This window comes from Panthera onca, chromosome A2, assembly GCF_046562875.1.
Source record: "Panthera onca isolate mPanOnc1 chromosome A2, mPanOnc1 haplotype 2, whole genome shotgun sequence".
Taxonomy (NCBI): domain Eukaryota; kingdom Metazoa; phylum Chordata; class Mammalia; order Carnivora; family Felidae; genus Panthera; species Panthera onca.
In genome coordinates, this window is record NC_138340.1 from 138523097 (window position 1) to 138546857 (window position 23761).

Sequence of the window (23761 nt, forward strand, 5' to 3'; positions counted from 1 at the left end):
TGGAGCTGCCTCTGAGCTCTCTGTTCTGTTCCAGTTGGCCCACTTGTTTTATTATTTTGACAGTTATACATCTTAACACCTGGCAGGGAGGTTGCTCCTACTTTTTCTTTTCAAAATCAAGTTAACTATGGTATAGACATTTATTTCCTCATAAATATTTTAGCATTCAAGTATATTTTTAAGATCCTCCAGTAATTTCAATATATAATCACATAAAATTTATAGATTAATTTTTGAATAATAATAATAATGTTATTATTATTATTATATTTGTAATATTGTCTCTTGAGTCAGATCATTTTGTTTTTCCTTTATTAGAGTTTAAAATATTTTCTCTAGAAAGATCTTGTATGTTCTTATGTTTATTTCTAGATTCCTTAGAATATTTGTTGATATGCTTTTTGACATTGTATTGTGTAGTTGGTTATTGCTAGGATAGAGAAATACTATTTTTGAAGTTGAACTTGTATTTGGTAAACTTGTGTCAATAATTTTATCATCGGTATCATTAGGTTTGAGTTTTTAAGGCAGATGATTATTTTATCTGCAAATAAAGTCATGTTAATTTCCTTTTTAAAAAATAATTTTTTTAAGGTTTATTTTTGAGAGGGAGACAGAGTGTGAGAAAGGGAGGGCCAGAAACAGAGGGAGACACAGAATCCGAAGCAGGCTCCAATCTCTGAGCTGTCAGCACAGAGCCGGATGCGGGGCTCAAACTCACAAACCTCGAGATCATAACCTAAACTGAAGTCGGACACTTAACCGACTGAGCCACCCAGCTGCTCCTTAATCTCCTTTTTAATTCTTATACATCTTTTCTCTTTCTTTCTTTCTTTCCCTTTACTAATTTTGGTCAGAACCTCCAGTACTGTCTTTAAGGGTAGAAATGAGAGTTAAGTGTTCTCAAATTGTTCTTCATTTTAAAAGGAGTGTAGCTGAAGCTTCTCTCTTAAGTAAAATGCTTGCAGTAGGTTTTGGTCTTTAATTTTTGTAATTCCTGCCAAAGTAGGGAGGATAATATAAATAACCACAAAGTATCCATCAGTGTGTTACAACGATTGCAATATATGGATAATTTTGTTTCATCTGCACCCTCTCCACTCCCCTTCCCAGACAACAGTTTATTTTGAAACAAATCCCAGACATCACATGATTTCCTTTGTAAACCTTTTTAGAGCGTAATTTTGAGAGAGACGGATTTATAAACTTTACAAAGTTAAATAAGTTCCCTTTTGTTTTTAGTTAGCTAGGAGTCTTCACCATAAAAAGATTTTGAACTTTATAAATGCTTTTTCCTGCATTAATAAAATTATATGATTTTTTCCTCCTCAGGTTTATTTTTGTGGTATATTACATCGCTAGATTTTCTTTTAATAAAACCTCCTTGCATCACTGAGATGAAACCTATGTGATTATTTGGGACTATTTTGCAATAATGTGTTGGATTTGTTTAGTTACGATTTTTATATCTATGTTCATAAATGATATGGACCTATAATTGTATTTTCTTATATTTCTCTTACCTGGTGTTTAGAGTTGAGATTACTGGATAAAATAGGACTAGATAACTTTCACTCTTTTTCAATTTTTTTGGAACAACTCGTGTAAGATAGGAATTAGCTCTCCAGATTGCTTAACGACATCCTCCCCTATTTGTTTCTCTCCTTACTGAGTGTTTCCAATTTGGGCCTGAAGTCTTTACTCTTTAATTCTGGAAAATGTGTTTTCATCATTGCTTGAAAAATTTTTGCTCACTGTTTTTTCTTCCTTTCTTCTGTTGTCCAGATTTTGACCCCTTCATTTCGTGTGGAGAAACCCCTTAAGAAGTATGCATATTTTTACTTACGCCAATTTATTTCTTATTTTATTTCCTCTTGATTCTTTATCATTTCTTTTTCACATTTGATTTTGCTCCTGTCTTCCTTGAATATATTATTTCCTTGAGTATATTAATCATGCTTTTTAAAAATTCCTAGTCCATTAGTTTTAGAAGTCACTGTTCTATCCATTGCACCACAGGGTCCTGAGTCTATTATTAGTTTTAGTAGCAATGTATGTGTCTTTTACTTTGTTGCCTTACTTTTCCTTTGCTTGCCCCCTACTGGAGGTAGCTGTACTTTTCATGTGTCCCTGTTTTGTTCTTTGAGCTGAAGTGCTCCTGCGGATACTCTGTATTCCAACGGGTCTGCTCTTTGGGGAAGGTCAGTCCTGTAGGTGTCCCCAAGGAGATGGCACAGAATGAGTTCCAGGCGTCACAAAAACCACTTTCAATCAATTCTCTCTGCTGCCACTCTTGCAGGTGGTTTCTCTGGTCAGAATTTTACTCCCTAAACCCTTAGGAAGTAAATAAAGCCTTGGGAGGAAGCACTTCTCTCCATTATAATCCATCAGACTTGAGGTTTGAGAGACAATAGAGTGGAGGAGTGAATATGAGATGTGTTACAATCTCACACTTCTCATCAAGTCTTCACCTGACCAGGACATAATCACCCCAGAATTAAGCAGCCTGAGTCCTGGGGTGGATTTTACAGGGGATCACAGGAGAGAGGCAGGAGGAAAACAAAAATACTTTCCTCCATTCTGTCCCCTCAGAGAAGCCTCTGGCACCCACCCTCCCCACACTCCAGTCATCCTGACCATTGCCACCACTGGACAGACCAGTTCAAAACGGCTTGCACAATCCCCTTCACACAGATTTTTATTATTTGTCCTTTTGAAGTATCCCCCCCCTTTTTTCTTCTTTATTTAAGCATCACTTCTTCTAGCCCCAGTAGAAATGACTGGTAGAAATAAAACACTTTTTACCTACAGTAATCTCCCCTTACCCGCAGTTTTGCTTTTCGCAATTTCTGTTCCCTGCCACCAAAGGCTTCTGGAAGCAGATGATCCTCCTTGTGATGAATCAGCAGAAGGGCAATAGTAGCCTAACCCTACGTCACGTGCCTATGTCATTCACCTCACCTCCTCTCTCACAAGCATTTTATCATCTCACATCATCACAAGAAGCAGGGTGAGTACAGCACAAGAAGATATTTTGAGAGAGAGAGAGAGAGAGAGAGCACATTCACATAACTTTTAATACAGCCCATTGTTACAACTGTTCTACTTTATTATTAGTTACTGTTGTTAATCTCTTACTGTGCCTAATTTATAAATTAAACTTTATCTTAGGTGTGTATGTGTAAGAAAAAACGAGTACCTACAGAGTTCAATAGTATCCGTGGTTTCAGGCATCCACGGGGGGTCTTGACACAGACCCCCCCCCCCCCCCCCCGTGGATAATGGGAGACTACTGTATTTCTTGAAGGTAAAGCACAGGAAAAGAAAGCTCTTTGCGATTTGGTTCTCTTTAGATTTTCATGCTTTATTCACTAGTTTGTTTCTTATTCATATCCTTGTCGCGTCTGCAGGACAGAGGCAAGCAGTAGATGTAGCACTGGAAAGCATGCAGTTCTTGTCATTTTTATCCTCTCCTTGGAATTTGTCTTTTCAAGATCTTGCCTGATTACTCTGGGCAATACCGTTATCAGCTCTCACAGGGAGGTAGTACAGCTTCCTGGGTTAATGTTCCAGAGAGCGATTATTTCCTTACGAGGTCAAAGTTATACAGGATGCTATGGCTAGATTTCTGAAAACAAGGGAGTGTCTATTTACCCCTCAAGTGAAGTGCTTGTTGCTTCAGCTAAAACAAATAGATTTTACTTATCTGTTAAATCACTTGACCATCCTCCAAAACTGCTTCCTCCTGATAGTTTTAAATGTGAAAAATATGCGGAAACGGTTCTCAATGCTAATGTGGAAGACAGGACCAAGATCCACTCTGAAGCCTGACTATGTGACATCAAAGTTTTACTGGCTTTAAATTCTGTGGAAACACAATTGTGTGTGTGTGTGTGTGTGTGTGTGTGTGTGTACTGAGTCCTTGACTCAAGGGCTGAATTACTTAGTTAAATCAGTCGTGATTTATGCACTGTGCAGTGAGGCAAACCTACTAAACCGGTTATCAGTGGCCACTTATAGAATATTCTGGCAGTTAGTGGAAGTATGAAAGTAATAACAGCTATAACTATGAGCTCATTTATTTCCAATTAGGTTTGCTGCTGAGATATTTTACCTGCCAAAGCTTTAGGGAGACTTGAAAAATATCAAGAAATGCAAATTTGAGAAATAATGAAAAATAGATACTTTATAAAGTAAATTTTTTTCTAAGATCTCCTTCTATACGATAAAAACAATTTAAAATGTAAGTGTTAGGTGTTTCCAAAGGATGTTCAAATTTAAAACTGAGGGGAAGAGGGGCGCCTGGGTGGCTCAGTTGGTTGAACGTGCAGTTCTGGATTTCAGCTCAGGTTGTGATTCCCGGGTGGTGAAATCAAGCTCCTTGTCGGGCTCCACACTGAGCGATGAGCCTGTTAGGATTCTAGCTTTCCTTATCCTTCTGCCCCTATCCCCCACTTGCTCTCTCTCTTGCTCGCTCGCTCGCTCTCTCTCAAAAAAAAAAAAAGTGAGGGGAACATAGAAAACAGGAAAGAAAATTAATAGCAAATGTAACATTTGTTTACTATATTCTTTGATTCTGTTTTACAACAACCATTTAGAGGTGCCTGGGTCTGGGTGGCTTAGTCAGTTGAGTGTCTGACTCATGATTTCAACTCAGGTCATGATCCCAGGGTCCTGAGACTGAGCCCCCTGCGTTGGGCAGCACTGGGCGTGAAGCCTGCTTAAGATTCTCTCTCTGCCTCTTCCTCCTCCCCCTCCACCCCACACTTGCACGTGCTCACTCTTTCTCTCTTAAAAAAATAAGTTGCTGCTAAAGCAGTGTCGATATTCTTGGTGAATATAATAAATCCAATTTTAAGCCATATTTTATTCAACAACTTCTTCCCTTAAAATGCTTTCAATTCAATTACAAAACCCTCCAGTTTTATCCATGAATTCATGACTGGAACTCTTACATGAACATTCTAACTGTAAATTTTGGTCAAATGGGTCCATGGCTGTCTTTATGCACAGGTCATATAGATTAACGGCAAGAAATGTCATAAATTTAAATTTGGCTCTTACAGTAAAAAGTCACGATTTATCCCTTTATCCATTCTAGTTATCCAGCAGAGAGGAAGCTCTCATATCTGTAACTTCTTTATGACGTCTGGAGATTCTTTATACCTGTGATCAGAACAGACCGCTTTGACGAAAATGTATTGCTAGAGTGATTTGTGACTTCCAGCAGGAAGACTTGTCAAAAGTCTTATTTTGTCTAGTTGAGACATAACTTAAATGAACTCATTGTTTGATCAGCCATCTTACATTTAAAGACGTTCATTTGTTGATATTCGGTAGTCAAAGTTAGATGAAGATAATTCCTTGAATATAATCAGCTCTTGATAAATGTGTTTTGGATTGAATTCAATTGAGGATCATTTCAACCATTTTTTTAAGAAGTAAAACTGTATTTGGAGATGATATGTTCTTTTTAGTTGAAGTATAATTGACATACAGTACCTTCTTAGTTTCAGATAAATATCCTAGTGATTCAGTATTTTTATACCTTATGAAATGACCCCCATGATAAGTCTAGTTACTACCATTTAAAATTTTTTAACTGTGTGAAGAAATGCCCAAATCTATTTCATCCCTAACCGTTCTAATTTAGCTCATCTATGCTTCAGTGGTCTTCCAGTGGCTTTCTGGCGAATGCCTTGGACAGATGTCATAATTTGAATTTCTGGACAGTGCCACTCTGATAGAAAGGGGAAAACATGGGATAATGTGGGCTTTTCTTAAGTCAGTATCTATCTGTAAGACTCATCTCCAAAAGAAACCCAAGTTAAAGCAACATCCTGCCCAGGCTGCAGCTCTAAATCACCAGCTCTCCCACCACTGGGGCTTTCCGGGGACCATTTTCCATCTCCAGTGCCTGCCCCTGCCTCTCACATCTGTGCAGTCAGCAAATGTACACAGAGGAGAGCAAACTCTGGCAAAGCAGGGATGTTGTTATTTACAAAGACCCTTTTTAAAGAATGCATATATCTCTTACTCAGGTTTGGAGACATCACACAGTTGCAGGGGATGAAGTTAGCCTCATTTGTCATCAGTATTTATGCAGTGCCTTTCATAATGTTGGATGAGATTGCTCATATATTCCCCAGGGTAAAAATGAGTAATGTCTCTGGATGCAGGTTAAAGTTACAGTATGGTTTTTCAACCTTAGGAAGTGTTCTTCTTCTGATCTTCATTTTTACATCTAAAACTGCAGACTGTGGAACTGACCTTGTAAAAGACTTTTTTACTGAGCATCTGGCCCTTCTGCAGGCCCCGGAGATTTATGTCAGCTTGTAGAAAGAATGTGAATAAAAGGCTGGTCTCAGGAGTTTGTGAAATGAATTGATGTATTACTTCATCTACTCTTATTTGGATTAAATTTAAAAACTGCATCAGGGTGGTCATCTTAAAGTATGATTTTATACAAATAAAAATTATAGATAACAAGCACAAAATTAAATAAGCATGTGGCTAAAGCTGACATAATAAAAACCAAATAACAATTATAAAATAAAAACATATCTAATCAGCCCACTTTGGTGTTAATATTATTTCAGGTCTATAATTGCTCTAGAAAAAGAATGGTTGTTTTGCAACTGCACATGATTTTAAAATAATTTTGTTATTTTGCATTGGTACTGTTGATGGCAAAATTGTCTCTTATTTTGAAAAATTTCATTCACTCATTCATTTCATTCATTCACTCCCAGCTTTGTTGCATAAAAGGTTTGTCAGGTAATTATGTACATTCATTAATTCTTAATACTGCATCTGAATTATTATCCTAAATAGGAAGATAATTATTCATTAATCATAGTCATGTTTATTTGATCAAAAATTATCATTTCAACACATGACCATAAGCTTCAGGACAGCATGCAATGTTCTGTATTCTGAGAGCCTCAGAAAATGCCTGTAAACATGGAAGGCACTCAAAAAATGTTTATCAATGAATGGTTATCTATCGTTATTATTTTTATTATGGGGTACTTCATTAATTGTAACATACAAAAAACCTCTCATTTGGGGAAAATAGATTTAAGAGTAGGTTCTGCAACAAAAGATGAATATGATGAATTTACCTCTCACATCTTTGTTAATTCAGATATATATTTTCAGAACTAGTTCAGTGAACTAATTAATTTATGCAAATTAAAATTAACTAGTATTTATGCATTATATATTATATATTACATTATAATTAATTATACATATACATAATTAATATATATATTTTATATATACATTATATTATATGTAATATAATCATTACTTCAGTGTGAAATCAGGGGAAGTAAATGAATGCCTTCGGAATGGTTGAAAGATAGAAAAGGGAGTTTCTCAGTGGCATTTGGATGTTAGGATGTGTATTTCCCTATTATGCTTCTCTTCACTGGTTTTGTTCAAAACCTGCTTCTCTCTGGCGCCATCTAGTGGATACCTGTGCGAGGATGAGGAAGGGGTCCAACGGAGGACTTGCAAAGAGCTTCTGTTTCTCCAAACTGGAGCCTAGGGGTGTATGGCATATGGACGTCATAGAAACTCTTATCAATTAGTGCAGGCTCGTCCAGCATGGAAGTGTCGCTCTGATTTGTTACACGTCGCCAATCACAAGTTTATAAAATAAACAAATGTTTAGAGCAAAAAATGAACATGGAAAAAGCATATAAGCAATGTTTCAAATACTTTAAGCATCCATAGAGAACAGCACCCTCTTAATTTCAATTTTTGAGTTTCTCATTACTTCCTTAATAGATGAACTAGCAAAGCCAGAAAGATGTTCAAAGACAGCGCAACTGTAATCCCCTCCTTTATTACTCTCCATCAATAAAGAATGGTAAGATGGAGCTTTGGTTAATGGACCCGTGAGTTAAGGCAAAACTCCCTGCAATCTTCCTAAGTTTTTCCACTTCTGTGTAGGTACCTAGAGAGTTAAAATTGATTTTATAAATCTTGATTCCTATATTTTTACAAGACGCACCTGAGTGTTCCATCACTGTGGTAATGATAAATATCTTCTGAGGACAGGAAAATATGTTGGGAGAAAAAAATCAGATAAAGTCAGCAAAGAATCAAGAGAACAAAAACAAAGAAGAAAAATTTATTGGCCTAAGTATGTTTAAAATCCTTGAACGAAGAGATTATGTTTATTTTTTATTTAAAAAGGAAATAAACCTTTAGTGCCTGACATGATACCTAGTGCTTAGAAGACAGGGGAAGAGAAACGGCTTGGAATGGAGACACCACTCATCAAATTGCTGAAAAAATAATCAGATATAAAAATAACCCCTTTGTCAAGTGTTTTGTGAATGTGACGCAATACCAGAGAAGGCAATAGCAATAAGTGTCTCAAACAATGACTTTCATGCTTAAGTTTATTATAAAATATGTACCCAATGGAGAACACAGATGATATTTATATTTTTACTTTGGTTATTGAAACAAAATAATTTTCCACCAGTACGTTTCGAAGCTTATTACATGTCTGCCATTTTAAACGTTTCTATTAACAATTTCCTTTATTCTTTGAGATCTATCTCAAAGCCAGTAACAAATTGTAAATATAAAATATCCCCAAATGTGCCAACTAGGTAAAACTGATTTGTCTGCTAAAAGAAGACAGACTTTTGCTCCCTTCAGGAGAAAATCTGACTTGCATTTGTCTTATGTGACTTATGCACTGTAAGTTTAAAATGATATACAGCCTTATCCCTCCCATATATTAAAAGGTGGTTTCAAATTTGAAAGAAAGAGCAGTCTTTTGTCACTGAGGAAACTAGCATGGCTAGGAGATGAAGAAAAACAAGAATACTGTATTGCCCCCAAGTGATCTTTTTAGATATTGCACTAATAGCCTGAGCTGTCCAACAGTGAAAGAAAAAAGGACAAAAACGCTTAGACACTTTGGCCCTTTTCTTTCATCAGATTATACACATTTATTTTTAAAACATGATTTGGTAATCCATGCTTAGTGCTAAGTAGAGATTCTGAATGATGGTACATTTTCAGTGCAATTTAAATTGCCTACCCCACAAAATTACTTGGAATGCTTTCAGCATTTGTCAGTCATTGGACATTGTTTTTCCATTTAAGACAATTTTGTGATACATAGGTTCTTTTTAATTACCGTAGAGTTAGCATTAGCATTTTAGACTTAGTATCTGAAAATGCGTTCCATTAACCATTATCTTTGGTGTGTACTTCTATTTGATTTCAACCTGAACCTCAAAGCGTTGGTTAATGCAAATTCCTTTGAATTATGTAAATGACCTAATATTGTGATATGAAACTGAACATTTGTCTTCCATTTTTCTGAGTGCTACTAAGACAGATACAGATGAATTATTTATCAGAATTCTGCACACATACCTCATGCTGCATTCTATATCTACTACATTATACAGATAGATGCCCTCACTTTTGTTAGTTCTATCTCTATGGAGCATCAGCCTGATTCACTCATTCCCTGACTTCCCTCTTTACTGATAGGAAGCATCCTCATACCCACCACTCTATCCTCTCAGTCTCATAACAGCTTGTCCTCTTGTCCCCCTGTCATACTCATGAAAGCAGTTCTTAGGAGCTCTATGAAGCAGGTCTTTAAAATTTGGAGCAAGGGACTGCAAATGGGAAAGGATATCACAGGTGTCCCTGTAGGTTTATGCGTCCAGGTACAGTGTGACTTCCTCTCTAAACCAGCTTCCCCATGCCTGGAGCCTAGTCTTCCAGAATCCAATAGTTCCAAGTACCACAGCTTTCACTACCTGTTTTAAAAAACACTGTACCAAAATGATTTCTACCAGAAATTTTATGCCTGAACGTATTTGAAAGGTATGAGAATTTTCCCATGTGCTGGATTACCCAAATCATCCACATAAAGAACATGTACTCAAGTGACAAAGAGTGAAATTATTACTCTAAATTCCAAAGTCACACAAGAAAAACAGTACGCTAAGGAAATATATTACATTTCCATGCTTTCTGTGAGTGACTGTCAAAATGAAAAGAGATGTGATTGCAAAATATGAATAGGACAATAATGACATCTTTTCAATCTGAGTGATAAGCAAATATCTGGTTGCACTTTTACTCTAAAGGAAAAAGTCATAAATCACTAACACTGGATCTATAGTGCTGGATCTATAGGACTAAAAAGAAAATCCCAAGGCATGATGACCTCTAGGGGCCTGGGAATGAATGTTCACTAACAGCGTTCTTGTACCAACTGTATGACATCAGGCAAGTCTTTCAGTCTTTCCAAACCACTTTCTCTATCTATAAAATAGGAACATCTTCCAATGAGTTAAATGAGGTTTTTCACGTCTTCTACTAATATTTACCGAGGACTTCTCATATGCTAGACATTGTGTTAATTAAGCTCCATTGATATAGTAATAAACAAGACAAAGTTCCTGCTTTCATGGAGTTTATCCTTGTATGGAATGGTAGATGAAATACAGATAAAGAACTAGTTATACACATATGAACAAATATAGATAATGATGGATTTTTAATGTACCTAAGAATGAAATGAGTAAGAGGGTTGCGTACATAGTAACTGGTTTACCCACTTTGAGAATGGTAGAAAGATTTCCCTGACTAGGTGATATTTGGGCTGTAATTCATTGATAAGACTAAGTCAGTGAAGCGTCCAACTTTGGCTCAGGTCATGATCTCATGGTTCGTAGGTTTGAGCCCTGCATTGTGCTCTTTGCTGACAGCTCAGAGCCTAAAGCCTGCTTTGGATTCTGTGTCTCCTTCTCTCTCTGCCCCTCTCCTGCTTGTCCTTGTTTCTCTCTGTCTCTCAAAAATAAATAAGTGTTAAAAAATTTTTTTTTAAAAAGACTAAGTGGCATTTGAAGAACTGGTGATGAAACGTTGCTGGCAAGTGGAGAATTCCAATGTCTTGAGATAGGAAGATCTTGGCACATGCACAGAACATCACAGGCACTGAAAGTGTGTTATGTTGAACAAAAGAAGAGTGGTAGTGAGGAGGTAGGAGAGAAAGGTAAGAGCCAAATCATGCAAGACTTATAGGCAAAGTAAAGAATTTGAACTTTTTTCCTAGGAGCAAAGGGATGCCACTGAAAAATGGTGAGCAGGGGAATGTCATACTCTCATTTACCTTTTCAAGCCCACTCTGCTGCCGCGTGGAGATCACATTGAAGGGGATTATGAGCTCAGGTGGAGAAATCAATTACAAGCCTATTTGGGTGTCAGAGTAAAAAGCTTGGTGACTTGGACTAGTTGGTGAGATTGTGGTCTACAGAAGGAGAGAAGTCTCTACCTGTTCGAGGTAGAAACAAACGTTGGTGATGAGTTGAGAAAGAGGATAGAGATGGCTCAAAGAGCACGCTGTAGGCAATATTTGAATGGTGGTGTCATTTCCTGAGCTAGATCAGATGGAAAGGATGGAGGAGTGAGGAAGTGTGAGGAAGTGGAGAGGGAGATGGGATCCTGATCTCACAGCTGCTTACCCATGTGGGGGTTCCACCCATCTGCCTGGTTCTTAGGTCTCCTTGGCTCCATACCCTGCCTGGGGGCCCTACACAGAAAAATTCTCGCCTTGGGAATTTGGTGTTTCTTTACTCATTCACTTCCTCCTCTTGTTTTTTTTCTCCCCATTCCCTTCTCCCTCCTGCTATTTCCAACAGAGGTATCCTATCACTTGTTGCTTGCACTTCCTAATGTGAGAAGGCACATCCCCTGTGTCCAGATTCCCATCATTGTAAAAACAGCCTGGGCAGAAGTGCCTGCTCTCGACACCATAGGTTCAAGGGTTATTTTCAAATAGATGGGGTCTCAAATCATAAGTAGAATCCTCAAATGATGCCCTTGAGGTTCACAGGGTTGTCAACTCTGGTATATTCAGGCAAGAAGGTGAGAAGAGAAGGCTTAGGAATCTGTCCGCCGAAAGGGTGAAATTTATTCAGTGTTGGGGATGGAAGTCAGAGTGAAGTTGGAGGCATTTGAAGTGGAGAAGCCAAACCAGAAGCAGCAGGCATTACACTATACTCTAAGCACTGAAAATAAAGCAACATGAAGTTCTTAGATCCCCTTCTTTCTCATGTGGGAGATTTAGGAGGGATGCAGAATCCATGCCAAAATGAGAGGAAAGTAAGATACAGTGTGAACAAATAAACAAGCAAAAAAGCAAATTTAAGTAGTTAGCTTTTGCACCATAATAAACCACCCCCAAACTTAGTGACTTCAAATGACAAATATTTATTTATTATTCTCCTTATCCTGTTTGGTTAGCTGGGCAAGCCCTGCCGATTTCTGTGGCTCGGTTGAGGCTGGATGGTCTAGCTTGGTCTCACTCACATGCCTGGCTGTTGGCCTGGCATTAGCTAGGATCATGGAGATGACGTGGCCATGTGTTTCTCATCACCAGGCTGCCCAGTGTTCTTTCATATGGTGGGAGTGTCAGGGTCCCCAAGAATAGCCAGTGAGCAAGCCCCGAAGGCCAAGTTCTCTTCAAGCTTTTGTCTGTGTAGTGGGCTGAAGAGTTGCTCCCCGAAAGATATACCTATGTCTTAATCCCAAGAACCCGTGAATGTGACCTGATTTGGAAAAAAGGTTCCTGGCAGATATAATTAAGTTAAGGATTTCAGAATGAGATCATCTTGGATTATCCAAGTGGGCCTTAAATCCAATGACACGTGTCCTTATATGAGAGAGGCAAAAGGATATTTGGTACAGGCAGAAGAGGAGAGAATCATGTGAAAATGGAGCAAAGATTATAGTTATACACCGTCAGGCCAAGGAAAGCCTACAGCCACCAGAAGGTGGAAGGAACAAGGGATGCATTGTCCTCCAGATCCCTAAGAAGAAATGTGGCTCTGCTAACACCTTGATTTTAGACTTTTGGCCTCCATAACCATGAGATAATAAATTTCTACTGTTTTAAATCACCAGGTTTGAAGTAATTTATTACAGTAGCCTCAGGAAATTAAAACAGTTTGCATTACAGTTACTGATGTTTCATTGACCAAAGAGCTTCACAGGGCTAAACCAAGACTCAAGAAATGAGGAAAGAGATTCCACCTCTGAATGGGAGGAGGTGTGGTGGAGGGGTTGAATACAGAGGTTGGAAGAATTTGTGGCCAGTTTTCCCAAATTGCCACACCACTGTAAAGAAGGATTTTCACATTGGAGCAGATTGTCAGCAGGTTTCATGGGATGGGATTTATTTAGACTAGAGAACAAGGAAGTTTTTAAATTAGGGGCAGGAGAGGGGCACCTGGGTGGCTCAGTTGGTTAAGTGTCTGACTCTTGATTTTAGCTCTTGTGGTTTATGAGTTTGAGTCCCGTGTCGGGCTCTGTACTGTCAGTGCAGAACCTGCTTGGGATTCTCTCTCCCTCTCTCTCTCTCTCTCTCTCTCTCTCTCTCTCTCTGCCCCTCCCCTGCTCACTCCACCTTCCCCCCAAAATAAGTAAATAAACTTTTTTTAAAAAAATTAGGGACAGAAGACAGCAAAAGAGAGAAAGGGAAGAGTATTTGACCCGATGACTTCTCTACTCCTTGATGAGAACGAAGCTTCTAATAGTTGTGTGTTCCTCATAGAGTAACATGGAAAAACAATATCTCTCCCCATAAAAAAATTGGTGGGGAATCAATGTGTTTAATTTGTATCTCATTGTATATGTTATATTTTCATGTTTAATCATGGAGTCAAAAACAACTCAAAGGAGAAGCAGTGTTGACTATTTAATAATTGTTCATACTCAATTCAGCTCACTTATATTCCACAGTTGTTTAAAGGATACCTGTGTGCTGGGCAATGTGGAGAAGGACTCAAAAGAGAAATGTTGGTTGTTGCTTTCAGGGAACCCTCCAGTTGGGGAGAGGGAGGGAGAAAGACATTTATAAATAACTTTAATACCGAGCGGAGTGCAATAAATGGCTGAGTTGCTGGGACAGTCAAGAGTAGGAGAAAATTACTCAGCTGTAGGAAAGTGAGGTAGGTTTCATAAAATAGGTGGCATTTTAGCTGATCTTGGAAAAAGGAGTAGTGTGTCTTTAGAAATGGAGAAGGGATATTTGCATTTTCTTTGGACAGACATCATGAAGCATAGGAACATAGGTTATAGTCTCAGAAGTATGAGCTGCCTTATTTATTTGGCTAGAATGTGTATATATTTCAGGGTGGGAAAAATCCTAGGGTAGCCTACAGTGGGAGGGTTGGAGAGAAAGAAAGGGAAAAAGACATCGGGTTTGTGGAGTAGGGGAAACCAGCAAAGGTATGTTAGAGTCAGATCTGGAAGAGCTGGGATTTCATGCACTGTAAAATGTAAAATGACAGTGGGATCATTTCTGAATATATTCTCATATATGATCTCATTTGATATTTTTAAGAATCCTTAGGGATAGGGTGATATGTTTATATCCATTCTATAGATAAGGAAATCAAGATTCATGATTTAAAGAGATGACAGAACTAACAAACGTGACTAGGATTAGGACTCAGATCTTCAGTGAATAAAATCTCTCTTAATTCCCACTTAACTACTTGTAGTTTTAAGCAATGCTCTGTATGCCCTCCAAAAAGCATATTGACTGCTGAGCCCAAGAACTCAGTGTCTGAGGCAAGCATTTGTATGCTTACCTCATCATGCACTGATGAACTATCGGTGCAAAAAGAGATAGACTTAGTTCTATAAAAGCAAAGGAATGTTTATAAAGGAATCTATCTGGGAAAATTTCTTGGAAACATTGCAGGTGAATTCTATGTGGTGTAACAGCTTTCGTGGGGTCAGGGAGAATTGTGAAACCTAGTATTCTGTCTGCCCTGAGATTTCTTTGCAAGTGTCTTTATGTTCTTACATAATTGTGGCTATAACCAATGCATTATGGGTGAGGTTTCCATAAAGTAGATGAGTAACAATTCCAATTAGTTCACCTTCATGCAAATAAAATACCTTGGCTGTGTGTTACAAAGTTGACAAAGGAATAACATTTACGTTTTTTAAATTAAAATAAGATGTTTAAAATTTTCATGCATTGCTTTTTCTTTTGAATACTCCTATAAAAATTGCTATCCCTTTGTAGCAAAAAAGATAAAAGGGCCTCTATTGTTTATTATATCGCCTCCTTCTGTGAACATTGGGACTTCTGTCCTTTATGTTTGAACTGTGCTTCATAAAAATGACTCCGGCAGCAATGAAAGAGAAAGAGGTTGGGGGCAGAGAAATCAAAAGTCAGTAGTTGGACCCCAGTGAGAAGACATTGATTTGGGCTAGATAGCAGTATATTTAATTAGAGCACTACATCATGAACTTTTAAATTGTGCATAATATTTAAATGTTCATTTAGAATATCCCATGTAAAAGAAGGAGTTTTGTTTGAACACTGGTAAGAGAGATGTATAAGGTACCTGATATAAGAGAAGTGTAAGAAAATAGTGGAGGATTGTAGTAAATCTATGGATTCAACAGACTTTAACACTCCAGCTCTCACACGTTAGGGCAAATTGTCTATCATTTTCTTTATTGTACAACCAGAACTCATTATGTTTATAATGAATACATTTCTTTTTTTTGTGATTGACCATGAAACTTGATAAGAACTAAAACAGATACGCTGCATAAAATATCCAGAACATAAATGAAAAATATTTTGCCTTTTACTTTCTTACTCTTCCGAGAGTATTTATAGATATGAGATGGGTATCTTTCTACCAAATGACCAAATGCATCCTTGTTTGCAAATTTTTGTACTGCCTGTTACAAATATTTCCTGTTACCTGATTTCAATGTCATTTTCTACTCAAGACCAATTAATAAAAGATGGAAGGTTTTCCAAACAACTGTCAGACCTTATTTTACTGAAGGTTGAAAGAAGGCCTGTGTTTTAACTTTAATGGAAAGAGTTGTGACCTACCTGAACAATGGCATTCACATAAAGAAAATTAGTAGATATATACATACAAAATCCAATGATAAAATTTTTACAACTTTAACTTTTGCTCTTTACTGTTCAATCTCTCTGCTCCTTTATATCCCACTGAGAGATTCCAGAAGGGGCAATAAAAATAACCTGCCAGTTCTCTGAGAAGGTTGAATATAATGCAATCAGGGTTCTACCATTCAAAGCAAATAATTAAATTTTATGCTATTCACAGCCTTTTGTATTTCTGCACCTTGCTTCTGATCAATTCTCTGATATACGTGTGGGAGAATTTAAAATTTCCAACTATGAAACTGATTAAATCACATTGAATCTTTCCAAGTTTAATGTATGCTTTAAAGCTTAGGGTTGTTAAGAAGTACAAATGAATAAAATTATTCATGTCACGGGAAGCATGAAACTTATTTAAATATTGGAGTTTTGATCTAATTCCAGAGAATGAGTAAAACTATCCTAATTTAGGTTCAGCTAATTAATTCAGTTTTTCCATGGTAAACCCTAAAGCAAGCCAATTTTCAATGAGCTAAAACAAATAATGAGAATATTTATGTTCTTAAATCATTTAACTTAACACAAAATTTGCTCTCGATCCAGGCAATTTAAGTTACAAAGAAATATTCTTAATTTTTCCAAAAGGTGATTAGGCTACATAAATGCTCGAGTTATTGAATTGGTATTTTAGATGTGTGGATGTAAGGTCATGTGCTTAAGAATTCTGACAGTTTCAAACACATTTTCCATGAAAGTAAAAACACAGATGATTCATTCTTCTGTATTTCAGGGTCCATCCACATTTCTAAATCTAGTATAATCAAAACCACAATGACAGAGGTAATGCTCTGGCTTTGCAATGAAGCAGACTAGTTTTAACACCCTTACGGGTGACTTCTTGGCTATGTAACCTTAGGCAAATTACTTGTGTTCGCGTCCCTCAGTTTCTTCATCTGTAAAATGGGGAAAATGAGTGTCAACCTCATCGCATTGTTATGAATATTAACAAAAAAGTGCATGAGAAATGCACAGTGTCTGGCACGTGGTGTCAGCTTGGCTAAGGTGAACGATTATTAAATGCAACATAGAATTATATTGAAATATCACACGTGCACTAAATGAAAAATTGCACCGTACTTGGGTTCATAATTTAGTCTTTTTTTTCTCCCTTTCTCAAATCGTTTTTCTTCTTTTTATTCTGTTGCAAATATCTGATTTGCCCTCTAAATCATATCCCTTTAAAACACAAAGGAGAGTTTTTCCTTGGGTCCAGACTGCTCACTGGCACTTCTCTGGCACTGCAGCAGCCCCCTGATGAGTGGTGGATGTGCTCCTGAGGGCCAGACACTTCCAGAGCTGTGATCCTCAAGCAGGGTGTCCTGTGTTTCTGGGGATCCATAAAGCCTCTCCAGGGGCTTTGCAGGCACATGGATGGTTTCAAGAGAATCTTCTTTCCCCGTCTCTTTCACAGATACTCTTCTGCTCCTCAAAAAAAAAAAAAGACCTAACTTTCACCTCTCCTTAATATTATGGTGATGATTGGTTCATGGAGAAAAAATTCTGCAAAACAAAACAACAAAACAAAACAACTCCCCTGAAACAAACCTTGAGAAAGTGAAGGATGCCAATAGTAATTACATAACAAACACTACATAACACTGTGTAACAAATCCTGCACAACTCAGATTGTTTTCAGTTTTTAACAAAATTAAATATTTCATGATAAATCACTACGTGGCGTTTTTTCCCGTGTACTTTGGAAGGAGTTCAAGGAATTAAGTCATGTTGCTGTAACTAAACTCTTCCATTTCCCATTTCTCTCTCTCTCTCTTTCTCTCTCTCTCTCTCTCTCTCCACACACACACACACACACACACACACACACACCCTTCCATCCATATATTTCATACATATATATTTCTGTGGACAAGCTTTCTCCATGCTTACATTAAAAGTAATATTAATACTGATGCCAAACCCTTATCACTCTAGTCATAAGTAATATTCTCTTAATGGATATGTGTTTTCACTGAATAAAGAAAATTTCATGAAATTATATCCATCTAAGAGATGCATTTTCATGACAATTTTATTTTTTTATTTCAGAGATTCATTAATAAGATTTATAATATATTTCTATTGTCCCGACCAATTGTGTACAAGCAATAACTGTAATCACAACTCTGGGGAAGAAAAAAACATTTTAAAATTTAGAGCCATATGGTAACTGTAATTTTAAAAACTTAAATTTATAAATACATTTTTCTTATTGAGAATTATAGGGTTATCAAAAAATCCTTTTATTTATAAAATATATTACATTGGGATAAAATGCTGAGGTATTTGTATTTCTCTGGATACATTGTGAATATTTTGCAAGTGCCTGGGAGACAGGCTGGTTAGGTTAGAGTCAGACAGGGAGATCTTAGTCCAGTCGGTAAAAGACAGAAAGAATAATAGTATCAGTCAAAAACAATAGACTTAAATTCCAAGGACATTACAAATAGGTGGATTTGAATCTATACTTATTCCCCTTTTAATTGGGACAAAGAACATAGAATCTTGGATTTCATATATTTAGAACTAAGGGTGCACTTAGTTCTACCCTTGGAACGGGGTCTGAGCTCTTCTGTGCTATTTCCTTTTAAGCATTGATTATAACCTATAACGATCATCCTCTAGACTCACTTTGTGTTCCATATTAATTTGCCCTCTCTTCCGGATCATTCCTGTCAACATTCAAGCTTGCTATGTGATTATTTCCTATCCTAAACAAATGCACAAAAAAGCTCAAGAATGAAAGAGTGTTCATGGATAAAGCAGTGACTAGCAAGAGGTGGAGTAGACATGGAGTCTATTTCCACTATTTGCAGGAGCTGAGAAATGGAACAAGGGAAGGGTTATTTTTGTTTTGTTTCTTTCGTAAATTTTTTAACCATTGAAGAAGTGGTCTCTTGGACTTTGGTGGCACAAAATTAGCAAGTACTTAAACATAGTTGTTTAAGTTGTTTAAGCAAGTACTTAAACATAGTTGTTAGAGGGAGTGAGGCTGTAAAAACTACAAAATTACTTTAAAAATGTTAATTGTGGTAATAATACATAACAAAATTTACCATCTTAACCATTTTTAAGTGTACAGTTCAGTAGTATTAAACACATTTACATTGTTGTGCAACCAATCTCTAGAACCTTTTGCAAAACTGAAATTATATACCCATTAAACAACCCTGCATTTGCCCCTCCCCCCAGGCACTGGCAACTGCCATTCTGTTTTCTGTTTCTATGAATTTGATTACTCTAGACACCTCATGTAAGGGGGATCAGACAGTGTCTTTTGTGACTAGATTATTTCACTTAGCATATCCTCAAGGTTCTTCAAGCCATAGTACGTGTCAGAATGTTCTTCCTCTTTAAGGCCGAATAATATTCCACCATGTATTTTGTTTATCCATTCATCCATTGGTGGAAACTAGAGCTGCTTCCACGTTTTGGCTATTGTGAATAATGCTGCAATGAAAATGGGTGTCCAAATCTCTCTTCAGGACTCTGTTTTCAATTCTTTAGACTATATACCTGGAAGTTGAATCACTGGATCATATGGTACTTTTATTTTTTATTTTATGAGGAACCTTCATACTGAATCATTTAACATTCCCACCAACAGTGTCCAAGGGTTCTGGCTTCTTCACATTCTTCCCCACACTTATTATTTTATGTTGTTTTGTTTTGTTTTGTTTTGTTTTTTGGTAGTAGCCATCCTAATGGATATGAGGTAAAATTTTGTTGTGGTTTTGGTTTGTACTTCCCCAAAGATTAGTGACATTGAACATCTTCTCATATGCTTTTTGGTGCAAAATGATTTTAAGTAGAAATATTCTTCTTCATACTGAAACAATGAAAATTTCTCTTTTATGCAATAATATTGAGAGAAATTCTAGGAAACTTTAGTAAAGTACAATGCTATTAAACACTACTCAAAGTTCAAGATACTAAAATAACTGTATTCTGCTATAGTTTCCCAGCTAGTCGAGAACATGTCTTAAAAAAAAAAAAAAACAACTCTAATATTGGTTAATCTTTCATCTTTTGTTTTAACTCTTAGATTAAATTTTCTTATCTCAAAAATCCTCTTGAACTGCTGTAAGCTTCAATTTTTCAAAGGTTTTATTACAAGCCACCAGAAAAATGCATATCCTCCCTCTCTCATGAGATGGAAATAAGAGATAAACATGTCCTAAGGAGAAAAATTACTTTATCCAGAAGCTCCAGTAAATTATTTCCCTTATCAAAGTCTCCGTGGTTTCTGTAATGCTATACTTAGCTTTATTCACTCAATATCTACTCTGCATTAGGTACTAGCCACCCAAAGATAAAATGGTTCAGCTTCTTCCCTAAAAGATTTCACAGTCTAGTGGTAAGAACAGACAAGAAAGTCAGCAAGTTTGCTCTCACTGTATTGCCATTGAGAACAATTTGCCCAAGGTCTTGTGGGAAGATAAAGGGAATTAATTAATCAAGTGAAGCCCAGAATTTGGCATGAGAAGGGTTGTCAGACATGGGGAAGGGGAATGAAGTGAATAGGACTCCTTAGAAGTATTTCAAGATATCAAAGATATGATGGAAGTTTTCCTACAAATATTTTCAAGTTGATTTTCAGTTCCTCTTGTCCTTCCATTTTTAATAAATAATTTTGATCCATCTGTGTATATTTAAATGATCTTTTTCAAAGCTTATTTATTTATGTTGAGAGAGAGAAGGAAAGAGAGAGAGCACAGGGGAGGGGTAGAGAGAGAGGGAGAGAGAGAACTCAAGCACGCTCCATGTGTGGAGCCCGACGTGGCCTCAAACCCACAAACCAGAGATCATGACCTGAGCTGAAATCAAGAGTGATGCTTAACTGACTGAGCCACCCAGGCGCTCGCAACCACGATCCTACTAGGTCATTTTCTATAAAATTTATTTTGCACAAAATTTGTATTTCAGTTTTACGATGAAGGAGGAAAATGTAGAATTTATAAAATAGTTTCATGTCATGTTAAAAGTTTTAAGACGCTCTTTTACTTATTTTTACCTTACTGCCAAGGCAGTGATTTCTTTGGGATCTAATTCTCATATTTATGTAACTCAAAAACATCCATTAAAAATCTTGATGTAGAGAGGGATAGGTCTCCTTGATATTTGAGTTTATGGCTTCATTATTTTAAACTAGCAACGAAAGTGAAAGTGCTTCTTCAGGTATTTGTTCTTGAGTTAAGAAAGCTCCTGGGTGAAATGGGTTTTTCAAGCTCTGATGGCTGTAAGTGGTATTAATATCAAATAATTTCAGATTTGCCATTGTCTAATGAGACCATTGAGCACAATTCTCTTTCTATATCTGAACACACTGAGATGCACAGAATTCAAGTAATTTGACCAAGGAAATACAGTAAGTATAACAAATTACAGTAGGACCAGATACACAAAGAAGTCCTCCACTTAGCCTGCGTGGATTAGTTAGTTACAAGGACTGATACAAGTATTGTGCCTTCTCAGGGTCACTCACTGAAAGTTGATTTTTTTGAAATACCTATTAAACACTTGCACAATTCTATTTTCATTTCTGGCATATGTAGTTTGCCACTGTACTAAATAAATTAAATAGGTCACTCATCTAGAATTTCCTTTGAACTGAAGGGCTTAGATCATTTAAAATTCGTGCAGCGAGATAGAAGGAAATGCATACAGAGACAACAATTTGGAACCGAGCTAACACAAAAATAAAACAAGTTGCTCCATTTCGAAACATGCTTTCCGAGCCCCGCTTCTCTCTCCTGTCCTCATACTTCTCGAAGGCCGCTATGTTCTGGCCCCCTGTTCTCATTGTTGGTGGCTGATGTTGGTCCTTCTCTGAGCAGACTGAGGTCTTGGGGAATTGGGGGGGACAGCCAATTATTTGGATTCTTCAGTTCTGCTCTCTCACTTTTGTTGGGAGGCATCCCACTGGAGGGGGCCATTCAACCATCATACCTCTTTATTCTCCCTTTTAAAACATTTCTATTAAAGGTTTATCATATATTTTTGAAATGTTCTATTTTGATTGGTGTCACATGTGTTCCAATTCTCAGAGGCAGTTTTGAATTTCCACAAATGCATCGCATTATGAGAATCTGACTTCAACAGCTACTCCTTTAAATGGCTGCGGACTTCTCTCGTTTTAATTGATACAAGGAGCGAACACGTGCTGAGTATTGATGTGCTGGGAGGTGGTGTACCTTATGTACATTCTCTCATTTAATCTGAGCGATACCTCTGCAAAATAGATACTGTCATTAATCCCAGTTCTCACAATTTAATAGTAACAGGCATAGAGCCAAAGTTAAACCCAGGACTTTTTGCCTCCAGTATCTACAGTGTGACCACTGTGCTATGTGCCATGACTCCTAACAGTATAGTACTTTCCACATAGTAAAATTCTCACTACAAAATGTGAATTGAATGGAACTGAATGCATATACTGGCAGCCCATATTCAATGCTCACTGTTACAGACAGAAATTAAGAAATAATCATTTCCACAGTGGGAGAATAAATACAACCCTAAGACATTAATTTCTAATGATTTTTTGCCATGGAAGATACAATGTGATATCAAACGTATACATCTTATATGCTATACAAACATTTCCAACTTTCTTAAATTATTAACCTTGACCTTTGTGATATTCAGGAAACATTAAAATAAAAAATGCAATAATACAATCAGTAACCCTCTCTACATAATCATGCTGAACTGAGTGAAATAGGAGTTCTTTTTATTTGGAAAAACAATATTACTCTGTTTTGACTCAAGGGTGTTAACATTTTTAGTGTTCGTATTAATTTGTTTTCTTTTGATCATACAATTATTACATTTATTTTCCTTAGTGAAATGGCAAAACATCCCAATTGCCAAATGCTAATGTTGTGTCCATAGAGTCTGAAAATGCACATCTCATTAGGTTTCTGTTTTTCAGCTGGTAAAAGTTTATGAAGTCAGGATTTGTTTTACTTGGGGGATTTTACTTGTGTATTTTTAAAGATACATTTACCATTTCCCTCAGGTTGCTTATCTGTCCTTCATTATCATAGCAACAAAAGTTTTTCACTTTGTAGTCTTAACGCAGCTCAGAGCGATCTAGTCTGTTCTTCCAAAAACATGAAGAGGATACCTGCTTCATGTTTTTTCAAAAAATATTTTTTGTTCTTCATCTTTGAGAGATTATGTTTATCCAAAGAAAGTGTACAACCCACTATGAAGTTTGTTTTATGCTTTTTAAAAATTTTGACTTGGGGGCGCCTGGGTGGCTCAGTCGGTTGAGCGTCCGACTTCAGCTCAGGTCACGATCTCACGGTTTGTGAGTTCGAGCCCCGCGTCTGGCTCTGGGCTGATGGCTCAGAGCCTGGAGCCTGCTTCCGATTCTGTGTCTCCCTCTCTCTCTGCCCCTCCCCCATTCATGCTCTGTCTCTCTCTGTCTCAAAAATAAATAAACATTAAAAAAAAACATTTAAAAAAATTTTGACTTGAACTTTGATGTTAAGCATCTTCAAGAGGTAGTTTTGTTGTTGTGATTGTTTTAATATTTAAGCAAATAAAAATGGCTGTTTACGACATGAACAATGGTATTTCTAAGAAAATATAAGCCTGAGCTTTATTCTCCTTTTTGTAATACTGCCCTATCTTTTCTACCCACATGAAACATTCCTTAAACGAAAACGTTAAGAGGAGACTGAGACTCTCTTAGATTCTTCATTAGTTGGCTAGGTCTCCCATAGCAAGATGCTGTGAAAAAGCAACTTTCAT

The 23761-nt window shown here is 36.9% G+C and overlaps 1 protein-coding gene across 5 annotated transcripts in view; it reads left to right on the forward strand.

Annotated features, from left to right (window-relative positions):
- CPED1 (cadherin like and PC-esterase domain containing 1) overlaps positions 1-23761 on the forward strand; it is a 268681-nt gene that overhangs the window by 100974 nt on the left and 143946 nt on the right. The gene's annotated exons all lie outside the window — the stretch shown is intronic.